The sequence below is a fragment of the Somniosus microcephalus genome, chromosome 4 (assembly GCF_052327205.1).
Source record: "Somniosus microcephalus isolate GS21.2 chromosome 4, FLI_Smic_1.0, whole genome shotgun sequence".
Lineage (NCBI taxonomy): Eukaryota > Metazoa > Chordata > Chondrichthyes > Squaliformes > Somniosidae > Somniosus > Somniosus microcephalus.
The window spans coordinates 29,852,520-29,866,988 of record NC_140990.1 but is presented as its reverse complement, the minus strand read 5'-3'; the positions used below and the strand labels follow the sequence as shown (position 1 = coordinate 29,866,988).

The window sequence follows — 14,469 nt, the reverse complement described above, 5'->3', positions numbered from 1 at the left end:
CTGATCATCCAAATTCAGTACCCTATCCCTACCTTCTCCCCATATCCCTTGATCGCTTTAGCCTTAAGAAATATATCTAACTGCTTCTTGAATATATTTAATGAATTGGCCTCTACTGCCTTCTGTGGTAGAGAATTCCACAGGTTCACCACTCTCTGGGTGAAGAAATTCCTCCTCATTTCTGTCCTAAATGGCATACCCTTTATCCTTAGACTGTGACCCCTGGTTCTGGACTCACCGACCATCGGGAACATCCTTCCTGCATCTAGTCTGTCCAGTCCTGTCACAATTTTATAAGTTTCAATGAGATCCCCTCTCATTCTTCTAAACTCCAGCGAGTACAAGCCCAATTGACCCAATCTCTCCTCATACGTCATTCCTGCCATCCCAGGTATCAGCCTGGTGAATCTTCGCTGAACTCCTTCCATGGCAAGAACATACTTCCTCAGATAAGGTGACCAAAACTGCACACAATACTCAAGATGTGGTCTCACCAAGGCCCTGTACAACTGCAGCAAGACATCCTTGTTCCTGTACTCAAAGCCTCTCGCTACGAAGGCCAACATACCATTTGCTTTCTTAACCGCCTGCTGCACCTGCATGCTTACCATCAGCGACTGGTGCACAAGGACACCCAGGTCTCGTTGCATTTCCCCTTCGCCCAATCTATTGCCATTCAGATAATAATCTGCCTTCCTGTTTTTGCCACCAAAGTGGATAACCTCACATTTATCCACGTTATAGTGCATCTGCCATGCTTCTGCCCAATCACCCAACCTGTCCAAATCATCCTGCAGTTTCGCGGCATCCTCCTCACAGCACACACGCCCACCCAGCTTTGTGTCGTCTGCAAATTTGGAGATATTACATCTAGTTCCCTTGTCTAGATCATTAATATATATTGTGAATAGCTGGAGTCCAAGGACCGATCCCTGCGGTACCCCACTAGTCACTGCCTGCCACTCAGAAGAAGACCCGTTTATTCCAACTCTTTGCTTTCTGTCTGCCAACCAGTTTTCTATCCAAGTCAATACCTTGCCCCCAATCCCATGTGCCTTAAATTTACACGCTAATCTCTTATGCGGGACCTTATCGAAAGCCTTCTGAAAGTCCAAATATACCACATCCACTGGTTCTCCCTTATCTATTGTACCAGTTACATCCTCAAAAATTCCAGTAGATTAGTCAAGCACGATTTACCTTTTGTAAATCCATGTTGACTTTGTCCGATCCTGTCACTGTTTTCCAAGTGCTCAGCTATTACATCTTTTATAATGGACTCTAGCATTTTCCCCACTACCGATGGATCTTATGCTATCCCTAATTTCCCTTGTTAGCCACGGTTGAGTCACCTTTTTTGTTTTATTTTTATGCCAAACTGGGATGAACAAATTCTGTAGTTCATCCATGCGGTCATTGAACGCTTGCCATTGCCTATCCACCGTCAACCCTTTGAGTGACATTCCCCAATCAATCCTACCCAACTCGCGCCTCAGACCATCACAGTTTCCTTTATTTAAATTCAGGACTCTAGTCTCTGAGTCAACTACTTCATTCTCCATCTTAATGAAGAATTCCATCATATTATGATCGCTCCGACCCAAGGGGCCTCGTACAACAAGATTGCTAATTAATCATTTCTTGTTACATAATGCCCAGTCTAAGATGGCCTGATCTCTGGTTGGTCACTGTCCCTACAAAGTAAAAGAGTATTGTTTTAGGAACAAGTATCTCTGATGGGGCTTTTAATCCAGTTTACATATACAGATTTGTTTTAATTCATTCTTGGGATGTGGGCGTCGCTAGCAGGAGCAGCAAATATTGCCAATCCCCAGTTGCCCGTTGAGAATGTGGTGGTGAGTCGCCTTCTTGAACTCCTGCAGTCCGTGTGGTGAAGGTACTCCCACAATGTTGTTCGGTAAGGAGTTCCAGGATTTTGACCCAGCAACGATGAATATGTCTAAGTCAGGATGGTGTGTGACTTGGAGGGGAACTTGGAGATGATGGTGCTCCCATGCAACAGCTGCCCTTGTCCTTCTAGGTTGTGGAGGTTGCGGGTTTTGGAGGTTCTGTCAAAGTTCTGGTCGAGTTGCAGATGTATAAAGTTACTTTCCATTGCCCCCTCCCCCTCCCCCTCCCACCTCTCTCTCTCTCCTTCTAGTGCTGGCCCCACAAATGACCAGATTCATTGGACTCAATTTCACAACCTACCTTTGTTTTCTTGTGGGTTCTCTCTCACGCACCCTATTTTAAAGTAATTTTACAGGGCATTGGAAGAGGAGGATTTACAGACAGCAAACTCAAACCACACATCACGTCAAGATCTGACAGAGTCACTCAACTCATCGGATCTGAATATCATCGGCCTCTGAACATGGAAGCAAAAAGCACCGTTCACAGCGGGGAGAAACCATACACGTGTTCTGTGTGTGGTCGAGGCTTCAGCCGATCCTCTGGCTTATCGACACACAAGCACAGTCACACCGGGGAGAGGCCGTTCACCTGCTCTGTGTGTGGGAAGGGATTCACTAATTCATCCCACCTAATGAGACAGCAGCGAGTTCACACTGGAGAGAGGCCGTTCACCTGTCCTGTGTGTGGGAAGGGATTCACTCAGTCATCCATCCTGCTGAATCATCAGCGAGTTCACACTGATGAGAGACCATTTAAATGCTCGGACTGTGGGAAGTGCTATAAAACTTCCTGGGATCTGACGTACCATCAACGTTTTCACACTGGGGAGAGACCGTTCAGTGCTCTCACTGCGGGACTGGGTTCAGGCGATCATCTGAGCTCACTGTACACCAGCGCACTCACACCGGGGAGAGACCATTCACCTGCTCCGTATGTGGGAAGGGATTCACTCATTCATCCACCCTGCTGACACACCAGCGAGTTCACACTGGGGAGAGGCCGTTCACCTGCTCTGAGTGTGGGAAGGGATTCACTCGTTCATCCCACCTGCTGAGACACCAGCGAGTTCACAAGTGACTGCAGGGTTTGGATTATAGAAACATAGAAACATAGAGATAGGAACAGGAGTAGGCCATTCGGCCCTTCGAGCCTGCTCCGCCATTCAATGAGATCATGGCTGATCTTCGTCTGAGATCATAGCTGATCTTACCAGTTCAGTACCCCGTCCCCGCCTTTTCTCCGTAACCCTTAATCCCCTTAGCCTTCAGAAATATATCCAATTCTCTCTTGAAAATATTTATTGAATTAGCCTTCACAGCCCTCTGTGGCAGGGAATTCCACAGGCTCACCACTCTTTGAGTGAAGAAATTCTTCCTCATCTCTGTTTTAAATGATTTGCCCGCTATTTTTAGACTGTGGCCCCTGGTTCTGTGCTCCCCGGCCATTGGAAACATTCTCTCTGAATTCAGCCTGTCCAGGCCTGCCATAATTTTATATGTTTCGATGAGATCCCCTCTCAATCTTCTAAACTCCAGTGAGTACAAGCCCAAACTATTTAATCTCTCTTCGTAGGTCATTCCCGCCATTCCAGGTATCAGCCTGGTGAATCGCCGTTGCACTCTTTCCATGGCAAGAACATCCTTCCGCAGATGGGGCGACCAAAACTGTACACAATACTCCAGATGCAGTCTCACCAGCACCTTGTACAGCTGTAGTAAGGTATCCCTATTCCTATACTCGAACCCCCTTGATATGAAGGCCAACATACCATTTGCCTTCTTAATCGCCTGTTGCACCTGCATGCTCTCCTTCAGTGACTGTTGCACAAGAACACCCAGGTCCCTCTGCACTTCCCCATCTCCCAATCTATTGCCATTTAGATAATAATCTACCCTCCTGTTTTTACCCCCAAAGTGGATAACCTCGCATTTATCCACATTATAGTGCATCTGCCACGTATCCGCCCATTCCCCCAACCTGTCCAAATCGCACTGTAGCCTCCTGACATCCTCATCAGAGCCCACCCCTCCTCCTAGTTTAGTGTCGTCAGCGAATTTGGAAATATTGCATCCAATTCCCTGATCCAGATCATTTATATATATTGTGAACAGCTGGGGTCCCAGGACAGATCCTTGCGGCACCCCGCTGGTCACTGCCTGCCACTCCAAAAACGAGCCGTTTATTCCAACTCTCTGTTTTCTATCCGCCAGCCAGTTCTCTATCCACGTTAATACTTTGCCCCCAATCCCATGAGCCTTAATTTTGCATGATAATCTTTTGTGTGGAACCTTATCGAAGGCTTTCTGGAAGTCAAGGTACACCACATCCACTGGCTCTCCCCCAGCTCCGTGCGGGTTAATCTCGAGGCGTGTGAGAAACGTGTCCCAGCCGCTCTCCACCATGGTTCAGAGCTCCTAGGCACGGAACAGAAGGCTCCTTTAGGAATGTACCCCAGTGCTTTTTTTTTAATGGCCTTATTAACCTGTGTTGCTACTTTTAGTGATTTGTGTATCTGTATCCCGGGATCCCTCTGCTCCTCCAGCCCATTTAGACTCTTAGGGGGAAAAATTCGGTGATGCCCCCTTTGGGTCGCTAACGTCGCCGGGGCTAATTTTAGTTCCCCGATAAAGTCAGCGCCCCTGCCCATTAAATTCAGTGGTAGCACCCCAAGCAGGAGGCGGGGTGCTACTGGAAGCGCTCCCCTCCCTCTTGAGGCGCAACCAGTGAAATTCACGGCACTTCATGCAACAGCGCCACGCCCGTCGGCACATAGCACCGTGTCATAGCAGACCTCCCTCCCTGATTAAAGGGGAGGGGCCTAGAATTGCACACACTGGGGCCCTGCTGGACCACCGGGGAGCGGGGTGTCAGATCAAGAGGAGCGCCGAGCTGAGCGATTGCAGCCGGCACACCGAAAAAGAAGGGGGCAGGTGCTGGCAGTCAGCTAAAATTAAAAGTTGCCGCCCGACACCTGCCCTTTAAGTGGCGTCGCCACGGCTGCAGAATGTCGGACATATCGTCTGGCAATAGGTCAGGGGTCGCAACCCAAGGTTGCAGCCGAGGTGCTGCGCACGGCGATGACGTCATTGCCGGCGGTGCAGTGCCGCGGGGCGCTACCGGCTACCGCCGCCGCTAACCTCCCGCTGAATATCGCGGGAGGCACAAAGCAACCCAATTTCACCCCCTTGTTGTCCAAGTAGTGTGTGGCCTCCTTATTCTTCCCACCAAAACACACCACCTCACACTGATCTATAGTGAAATTCCTTTGCCAATTACACGCCCATTCTGAAATTTATTAATGTCTTCTTGCATTTTGTCTTCCTCAGTATTAACTCTACCTCCCAATTTGGTGTCATTGACAAACTTTGAAATTGTACCTCTGATTCCCAAGTCCAAATCATTTATGAACAACAGTGGTCCCAGCACCAATCCCTGTGGAACACCACTTCCCACCTTTTGCCAGTCTGAGTAGCTACTCCCAACCCCTACTCTCCGTTTTCTGTTTTGTGACCAGCTTGCTATCCATAAACAGTTTGTAAGATCGACAAGATGACCCAGGTCAGGCCATGTGGAATGAAGGGCCAGGCAGCAGAATGGATGGAAAGATGGCTACAAAACAGAAATCAGAGGGTTGGAGTTAAGGGAAATTTGTAGCGATCTTTCCATCCGTTCTCTTACCTGACCTTTGACTCCACACGACATGACCATGGTCATCTTGTAGACCGTACATACTGCAGACACAGTGCGCCAGTGGTGGAGGGGGTGGATAGTGAGTCCTGTGGCAGGGGCACTGATGAAGTGGATTTCTCTGTCCGTGAGTTTTGAGGCATTGCTACTGGTGTTTTTCACCTCTTTCCACCATTAAAATAAAAATCTTATTGGCAGTTTATTAAAGCCTCTTGGGTAGGCCACACAAAAAAATGAGGCCTCATAAGTTTCTGTCAGAATGACAGGCCCGAACTCGAGTTAGAAATCACAGTTAGAAAACATTTAGTAATTAAACCAGACTGGGCGGGGCCTGAGGTGCGAGTTAGTAACGGAAAATTGGTGGCCAGCGTACTTCACACCAGGGCTGAGGACCCGGGGACTCGGGTTTCTGTATCATTTATTGATTAACTAGCTGAAGTGCCCGGCGGTGCCGAGGCTTCTTTGAGGGCATGCTGTTGTTGGAAGAGAGAGAGAGAGCGACTGGGGGGAAGAGAGAGAGCGACTGGGGGGAAGAGAGAGAGCGACTGGGGGAACAGAGAGAGAGCGACTGGGGGGAAGAGAGAGAGCGACTGGGGGGAAGAGAGAGAGCGACGGGGGAAGAGAGAGCGACTGGGGGGAAGAGAGAGAGCGACTGGGGGGAAGAGAGAGAGCGACTGGGGGGAAGAGAGAGCGACTGGGGGAAGAGAGCGACTGGGGGGAAGAGAGAGCGACTGGGGGGAAGAGAGAGAGCGACGGGGGAAGAGAGAGAGAGCGACTGGGGGAAGAGAGAGCGACTTGGGGGAAGAGAGAGTGACGGGGGAAGAGAGCTGGGGGGAAGAGAGAGAGTGACTGGGGGGAAGAGAGAGCGACTGGGGGGAAGAGAGAGCGACGGGGGGAAGAGAGAGAGCGACTGGGGGAAGAGAGAGCGACTGGGGGGAAGAGAGAAAGCGACTGGGGGGAAGAGAGAAAGCGACTGGGGAGAAGAGAGAGAGCGACTGGAGGAAGAGAGAGAGCGACTGGGGGAAGAGAGAGAGCGACTGGGGGAAGGGGGGGTAGGGGGGCAAGGGGGGTAGCGGTAGGGGGGAGGGGGAGGGGAAGGGGTGGAGGGGAAGGGGGGAGAGGGAGGGGGAGAGGGAGGGAGAGAGGGGGGAGGGAGGGGGGGAGAGGAGAGTGACAGAGGGAAGGCGAGTGGCCGCTCCCCTGCACCCAAGCCCCGCGCTCCCGCTCTCCTGAGCCCCGCGCTCTCCCGAGCCCCGCCTCCCCGAGCCCCGTGCTCCCACTCTCCTGAGACCCGTGCTCCCGAGCCCCGCGCTCCCGCTCTCCCGAGCACCGCCCCCGAGCCCCGCGCTCTCCCGAGCCCCGCCGCCCCGCTCTCCCGAGAGCCGAGCCCCGCGCTTCCACTCTCCCGCGCCCTGCATCCCCGAGCCCCGCGCTCCCGCTCTCCCGAGCTCCGCCCTCCCAAGCCCCGCCCGAGCTGGCTTCAAGACCAGAGAGAGAGACGCTGCCGCACAACCTACCGCGTGAGGCCCGGCCGGACTCAAATCACGCTCCGGGCGGAAGTTGACGTGCGCGCTGACTCCCGCCCCGCCCGCCTTTACTAAGTTGGCGATGCTCAGCTCAGGCACGCCCCCTCCAGCCTTCACAAAGATGGCGGCGATCGCGGGCCTTTTTTTGATCGCGATGGGAGGTGCCTAGCTCGGGCGTGGCTGGGCAACAGAGGCCCAGGCTTCGAGGCCTGGAAAAACGGTGAAAGGTAGGAAAATTATAGAGGTTAGAGAAAAGATTTACAAATTAATTAACTTTTTTAAGAAATAATTTGTGTTTTAAAAGCAACTTTTTTTTTGCTGGAAATGTAGATTTGAAAAGAAACACGCAGAAAGTGGGAAAAAGAAACGAGTTTGGAATCAAGATGGCGGCCACTCACCTCATTTCAGAACAACAAGGCCCGCCCACACACGCACTGATTGGTCAACCGTCAGGTCGCTGAACTGTAGGATTGGTCAATCATCACGTCACTCAACTGTAGGATGGCCCGCCCGCACACACAATGAACCTGCCCCCACACGATGCAAATGAGCGGATAATGAGCGGAATTTTGAAAGTTTTTTGGATACCGTCGGCACAATTTTTGCCCGACCAAAAAGTAAATACACCTACAAGAGTCCCCTAATGATGAGCTGTCTTTTGATATAACATATGTGTAGGTACGCTCTATAACTTTTGATTGTATAGCCGGACAGACAGACAGACAGACAGAGAGACATACTCATATATATATATATTTCGTTTATTGCCCAATCTCAATCAGACTGGCGGGTAATCTTGCTGTCTGGCGGAGGCGAGGTTCCCCAATGGAGGGCTCTCTATGAGGGGGTCCTTTCCTGCACCATTGGGGATCTGGGGTGGAGACTGTTACAAGGAGCTGTCGTGAGCAACAGTTTTTAAGCACCTTTCCGGACTCCAAGGCCAGATGTGATGTTTGCGGCCTAGCGGAGTCCACAGGCCGTGTATATATTCAGTGTGAGAGGTTGCAGCCTCTGTATAGTTGCCTGAAGGGGCTGCTCCTCAACTCTTGGTTACACTTTAGCCCCACGCTCCTAATCTTTGGCCGCCCGGAGCAGAGGGTTGTGGGTAAGTCGGAGGATCTTCTCCTGGACCTGCTCTTGGGCCTGGCGAAAACAGCAATTTGTAGGCCCAGGATGGACGGGGCCCATGGGGGGGTCGCTGTAGCTGCCTGCCTCTCTCCCGTAGTCTTGTCCCTGCCCAGGTGGCCCTGGAGAGGGAGCAGGCGGTGTCCACTGGTTCACTTGATACCTTCCTCGACCGGTGGGCACGGAAGGTATCAAGAGGCGATAATCGATCCTCACAATTACATTGTTTCATAGTTTCATAGAGATAGGAACAGGAGTAGGCCATTCGGCCCTTCGAGCCTGCTCCGCCATTCAATGAGATCATGGCTGATCTTCGTCTGAGATCTTAGCTGATCTTACCAGTTCAGTACCCCGTCCCCGCCTTTTCTCCGTAACCCTTAATCCCCTTAGCCTTCAGAAATATATCCAATTCTCTCTTGAAAATATTTATTGAATTAGCCTTCACAGCCCTCTGTGGCAGGGAATTCCACAGGCTCACCACTCTTTGAGTGAAGAAATTCTTCCTCATCTCTGTTTTAAATGATTTGCCCGCTATTTTTAGACTGTGGCCCCTGGTTCTGTGCTCCCCTGCCATTGGAAACATTCTCTCTGAATTCAGCCTGTCCAGGCCTGCCATAATTTTATATGTTTCGATGAGATCCCCTCTCAATCTTCTAAACTCCAGTGAGTACAAGCCCAAACTATTCAATCTCTCCTCGTAGGTCATTCCCGCCATTCCAGGTATCAGCCTGGTGAATCGCCGCTGCACTCTTTCCATGGCAAGAACATCCTTCCGCAGATGGGGCGACCAAAACTGTACACAATACTCCAGATGCGGTCTCACCAGCACCTTGTACAGCTGTAGTAAGGTATCCCTATTCCTATACTCGAACCCCCTTGATATGAAGGCCAACATACCATTTGCCTTCTTAATCGCCTGTTGCACCTGCATGCTCTCCTTCAGTGACTGGTGCACAAGAACACCCAGGTCCCTCTGCACTTCCCCATCTCCCAATCTATTGCCATTTAGATAATAATCTACCCTCCTGTTTTTACCCCCAAAGTGGATAACCTCGCATTTATCCACATTATAGTGCATCTGCCACGTATCCGCCCATTCCCCCAACCTGTCCAAATCGCACTGTAGCCTCCTGACATCCTCATCAGAGCCCACCCCTCCTCCTAGTTTAGTGTCGTCAGCGAATTTGGAAATATTGCATCCAATTCCCTGATCCAGATCATTTATATATATTGTGAACAGCTGGGGTCCCAGGACAGATCCTTGCGGCACCCCGCTGGTCACTGCCTGCCACTCCGAAAACGAGCCGTTTATTCCAACTCTCTGTTTTCTATCCGCCAGCCAGTTCTCTATCCACGTTAATACTTTGCCCCCAATCCCATGAGCCTTAATTTTGCATGATAATCTTTTGTGTGGAACCTTATCGAAGGCTTTCTGGAAGTCAAGGTACACCACATCCACTGGCTCTCCCCCATCTATTTTACCAGTTACTTCCTCAAAAAATTCCAGCAGATTAGTCAAACACGATTTACCCTTTGTAAATCCATGTTGACTCTGTCCGATCCTTTCCCCATTTGTCAAGTGCTCCGCTATTTTATCCTTAATAATGGACTCTAGCATTTTGCCCACAACCGATGTAAGGCTTACTGGTCTATAATTCCCTGCTTTCTCTCTACCCCCTTTTTAAATATTGGGGGTAACATTAGCTACCCTCCAATCCACGGGTACTGTTCCCGAGTGATGTAATTATTAATTGTGTGTGTGTCACAAATACATTTCTTCTATTTTGATACAAAAGTTCTACTAGACATGTTAAACTACTAATTATTTAATCAGGGCTGCAGCTGCTGAAAGGTTGACTGTACTGAGGTTTGTGGCCAGAGCTGGCAGACGTGTTGTTCTGAAGTCTGATGTCTCACACCTAAAGAGTCTGTTTATGTCGTGTTGTAATGACCTTTTTCTGTTGCCTGGTGTCAGAAATAGAAATCAAAGGGAGATGATGCCCCACTCTGTTAATCAAGTCTTTGACACATTTCCTTTCTTAATTTACAAAGATCACAACTCCATTAGTGAACAATGGATTGCCAGTTTGCCACTTTTTAGTGAGGCTTGAAAGGATTCGCTGTGAAGCTACACCTGCCCATCTGTCTGTGTGTCACTGTGTTTGGATTGTGTCAGACAACAGTCCTAATATCTCGCCTACATTCATTACAATTTTTGAAATGTTAGATTGTACTTGGAAGAAGTTGAGTTTGAATCTAACAATTCTGAAATTGGGAGCTGGTAATGATTTCTGTTTTTCACATAATTATATAGTGATGTGATCAGTCAAAGCAAATTAAAATATGCTGCTATTTACTGAACACAACTGAATAATTCTACAAGGATGCTATCGCAGTCTTCCTCAGTATTAACTACACCCCCCAATTTAGTGTCAACTGCAAATTTTGAAATTGTACTTCTGATTCCCAAGTGGAAATCATTCATGTAAATGGTGAACAACAGTGGTCCCAACACCGATCCCCATGGAACACCACTTCCCACCTTCCGCCCGTCTGAGTAAATACCTCCTGTGCTATGTGGGAACTCAGGGACACTTCCTGTGTCCCTGACAACTACGTGTGCAGGAAGTGTGTCCAGTTGCAGCTACTGGCAGACCGCATTGAGGCGCTGGAGCTGCGATTGGATACATACTGGACCATTCGCGATGCTGAGGAAGTCGTGGATAACACGTTTAAGCAGTTGGTCACACCGCAGGCAAAAGTTGGACAGGCAGAAAGGGAAGGGGGTGACCAACAGATAGAGTGCTAGGCACAGGCAGGTAGTGCAGGGGTCCCCTGTGGACATCCCCCTCTCAAACAGATACACCACTTTGAGTACTGTTGAGGGGGATGGCTTATCAGAGGAAGGCAGCAGCAGCCAACTTCCTGGCACCAGGGGTGGCTCTGCTGCACAGGATGGGAGGAAAAAGAGGGGTAGAGCTATAGTAATAGGGGATTCTATTGCAAGGGGAATAGATAGGCGTTTCTGCGGCCGCAAACGAGACTCCAGGATTGTGTGTTGTCTCCCTGGTGCAAGCGTCAAGGATGTCTCAGAGCGGCTGCAGAACATTTTGTAAGGGGAGGGTGAACAGCCAGCTGTCGTGGTGCATATAGGTACCAACGATATAGGTAAAAAACGGGATGAGGTCCTAAAAGCTGAATATAGGGAGTTAGGAGGTAAATTAAAAAATAGGACCTCAAAGGTAGTAATCTCAGGATTGCTACCAGTGCCACATGCTGGTCAGAGTAGAAATAGAAGGATATTTCAGATGAATACGTGGCTAGAGGAATGGTGCGAGGGGGAGGGATTCAAATTCCTGGGACATTGGAACCAGTTTTGGGGGAGGTGGGACCAGTTCAAACTGGATGGTTTGCACCTGGGCAGGGCTGGTACCCATGTCCTAGGGGGAGTGTTTGCTAGTGCACTGGGGGAGGGTTTAAACTAAAATGGCAGGGGATTGGGAACGTGAGCAGGGGGACAGAGGAAAGGGAAACAAGGATAAAAGCAAAAGATTGGAAGGAGAATAACAAAAGTGGCAGTCAGAGAAATCAACGGTTTAAATCAAACATGGCCACAGTAAATAATAATTCTAATAGGTCTAAGAGCGTTAAAAAAAAACAAGCCTGAAGGCCTTGTGTCTTAATGCGAGGAGCATTTGTAATAAGGTGGATGAATTAGCTGCGCAAATAGAGGTAAACGAAGATGATTTGACTGGGATTACGGAAACATGGCTCCAGGGTGGCCAAGGCTGGGAACTCAACATCCAGGGCTATTCAATATTCAGGAAAGATAGGCAAAAAGGAAAGGGAGGTGGGGTAGCATTACTGGTTAAAGAATGAATTAACACAATTGTAAAAAGGATATTAGCTCTGATGATGTGGAATCTGTATGGGTAGAACTGAGAAATACCAAGGGGCAGAAAACGTTAGTGGGAGTGGTATATAGACCTCCAAACAGTAATGCGGAGGTTGGGGATGGCATTAAAAGGGAAATTAGAGAAGCGTGCAATAAGGGCACAGCAGTCATCATGGGTGACTTTAATCTACATATAGATTGGGCTAACCAAATTAGTAACAATACTGAGAAGGAGGAATTTCTGGAGTGTTTACGGGATGGTTTCCTGGACCAATATGTCGAGGAACCAACCAGAGATCAGGCCATCTTAGACTGGGTATTATGTAACGAGAAAGGATTAATTAGCAATCTTGTTGTACGAGGCCCCTTGGGTCGGAGCGATCATAATATGATAGAATTCTTCATTAAGATGGAGAATGAAGTAGTTGACTCAGAGACCAGGGTCCTGAATTTAAATAAAGGAAACTACGATGGTCTGAGGCGTGAGTTGGGTAGAATTGTTTGGGGAATGTCACTCAAAGGGTTGACGGTGGATAGGCAATGGCAAACATTCAAAGACCGCATGGATGAACTACAGAATTTGTTCATCCCAGTTTGGCATAAAAATAAAGCAAAAAAGGTGACTCAACCATGGCTAACAAGGGAAATTAGGGATAGCATAAGATCCAAGGAGAGGACATATAAATTGGCCAGAAAAAGCAGTAAACTTGAGGATTGGGAGCAGTTTAGGATTCAACAAAGGAGGACAAAGGGATTAATTAAGAAGGGGAAAATTGAATATGAGAGTAAGCTTGCAGGGAACATAAAAACTGACTGTAAAAGCTTTTATAGATATGTGAAGAGAAAAAGATTGGTGAAGTCAAGCATAGGTCCCTTACAGTCAGAATCAGGGAATTTATAATGGGGAACAAAGAAATGGCAGATCAATGAAATACATATTTTGGTTCTGTCTTCACAAAGGAGGACACAAATAACCTCCCAGAGATGTCGGGGAACATAGGGTCTGATGAAAGGGAGGAACTGAAAGAAATCAGTATTTGTAGGGAAATAGCGTTAGGGAAATTGATGGGATTGAAGGCCGATAAGTCCCCAGGGCCTGATAATCTACATCCTAGGGTACTTAAGGAAGTGGCCCTCAAAATAGTAGATGCATTGCTGATCATCTTCCAACATTCGATGGAATCTGGAACAGTACCCATGGATTGGAGTGTAGCTAATGTTACCCCACTATTCAAAAAAGGTGGTAGAGAGAAAACGGGGAATTACAGCCTGACATCGGTAGTGGGGAAAATGCTAGAGTCCATTATAAAAGATGTAATAGCAGAGCACTTGGAAAACAGTGACAGGATCGGACAAAGTCAACATGGATTTACAAAAGGTAAATCGTGCTTGACTAATCTACTGGAATTTTTTGAGGATATAACTGGTAAAATAGATAAGGGAGAACGAGTGGATGTGGTGTATTTGGACTTTCAGAAGGCTTTTGATAAGGTCCCGCCTAAGAGATTAGCGAGTATAGTTAAGGCACATGGGATTGGGGGCAAGGTATTGACTTGGATAGAGAACTGGTTGGCAGACAGAAAGCAAAGAGTTGGAATAAATGGGTCTTTTTCCGAGTGGCAGGCAGTGACTAGTGGGGTACCGCAGGTATCGGTGCTTGGACCCCAGCTATTCACAATATATATTAATGATCTAGACAAGGGAACAAGATGTAATATCTCCAAATTTGCAGACAACACAAAGGTGGGTGGGCGTGTGTGCTGCGAGGAGGATGCCGAGAAACTCCAGTAAGATTTGGACAGGTTGGGTGATTGGGCAGAAACATGGCAGATGCAGTATAATGTGGATAAATGCGAGGTTATCCACTTTGGTGTCAAAAACAGGAAGGCAGATTATTATCTGAATGACAATAGATTGAGAGAAGGGGAAGTGCAACGAGACCTGGGACCTTTGGATACTGTTGAGGGGGATGACTCACCAGGGGAAGGCAGCAGCAGCCAACTTCCTGGCACTGGGGGTGCTCCTGCTGCCCAGGAAGGGGGGAAAAAGAGTGGGAGAGCAATAGTGGTAGGGGATTCTATAGTAAGGGGAACAGATAGGCGTTTCTGTGGCCGTAGACGTGAATCCAGGATGGTTTGTTGCCTCCCTGGTGCCAGGGTCAAGGATGTCACTGAGCGGCTGCAGGGCATTCTGGAGGGGGAGGGTGAACAGCCAGTGGTCGTGGTCCACATTGGTACCAACGACATAGGTAAAAAGAGGGATGAGGTCCTGCAGCAAGAATTTAGGGAGCTAGGTGAAGGATTCAAGAGCAGGACCTCAAAG

The 14,469-nt window shown here is 48.7% G+C and overlaps 1 pseudogene across 1 annotated transcript in view; it reads left to right on the top strand.

The window, feature by feature from the left end:
• LOC147118512 (uncharacterized) overlaps nt 1-14,469 on the top strand; it is a 53,820-nt pseudogene that overhangs the window by 23,958 nt on the left and 15,393 nt on the right. The window contains exon 2 of the transcript XR_015077865.1: nt 2,446-2,967. The product of XR_015077865.1 is annotated as an uncharacterized LOC147118512 (transcript). The remainder of the gene's footprint in view (nt 1-2,445; nt 2,968-14,469) is intronic.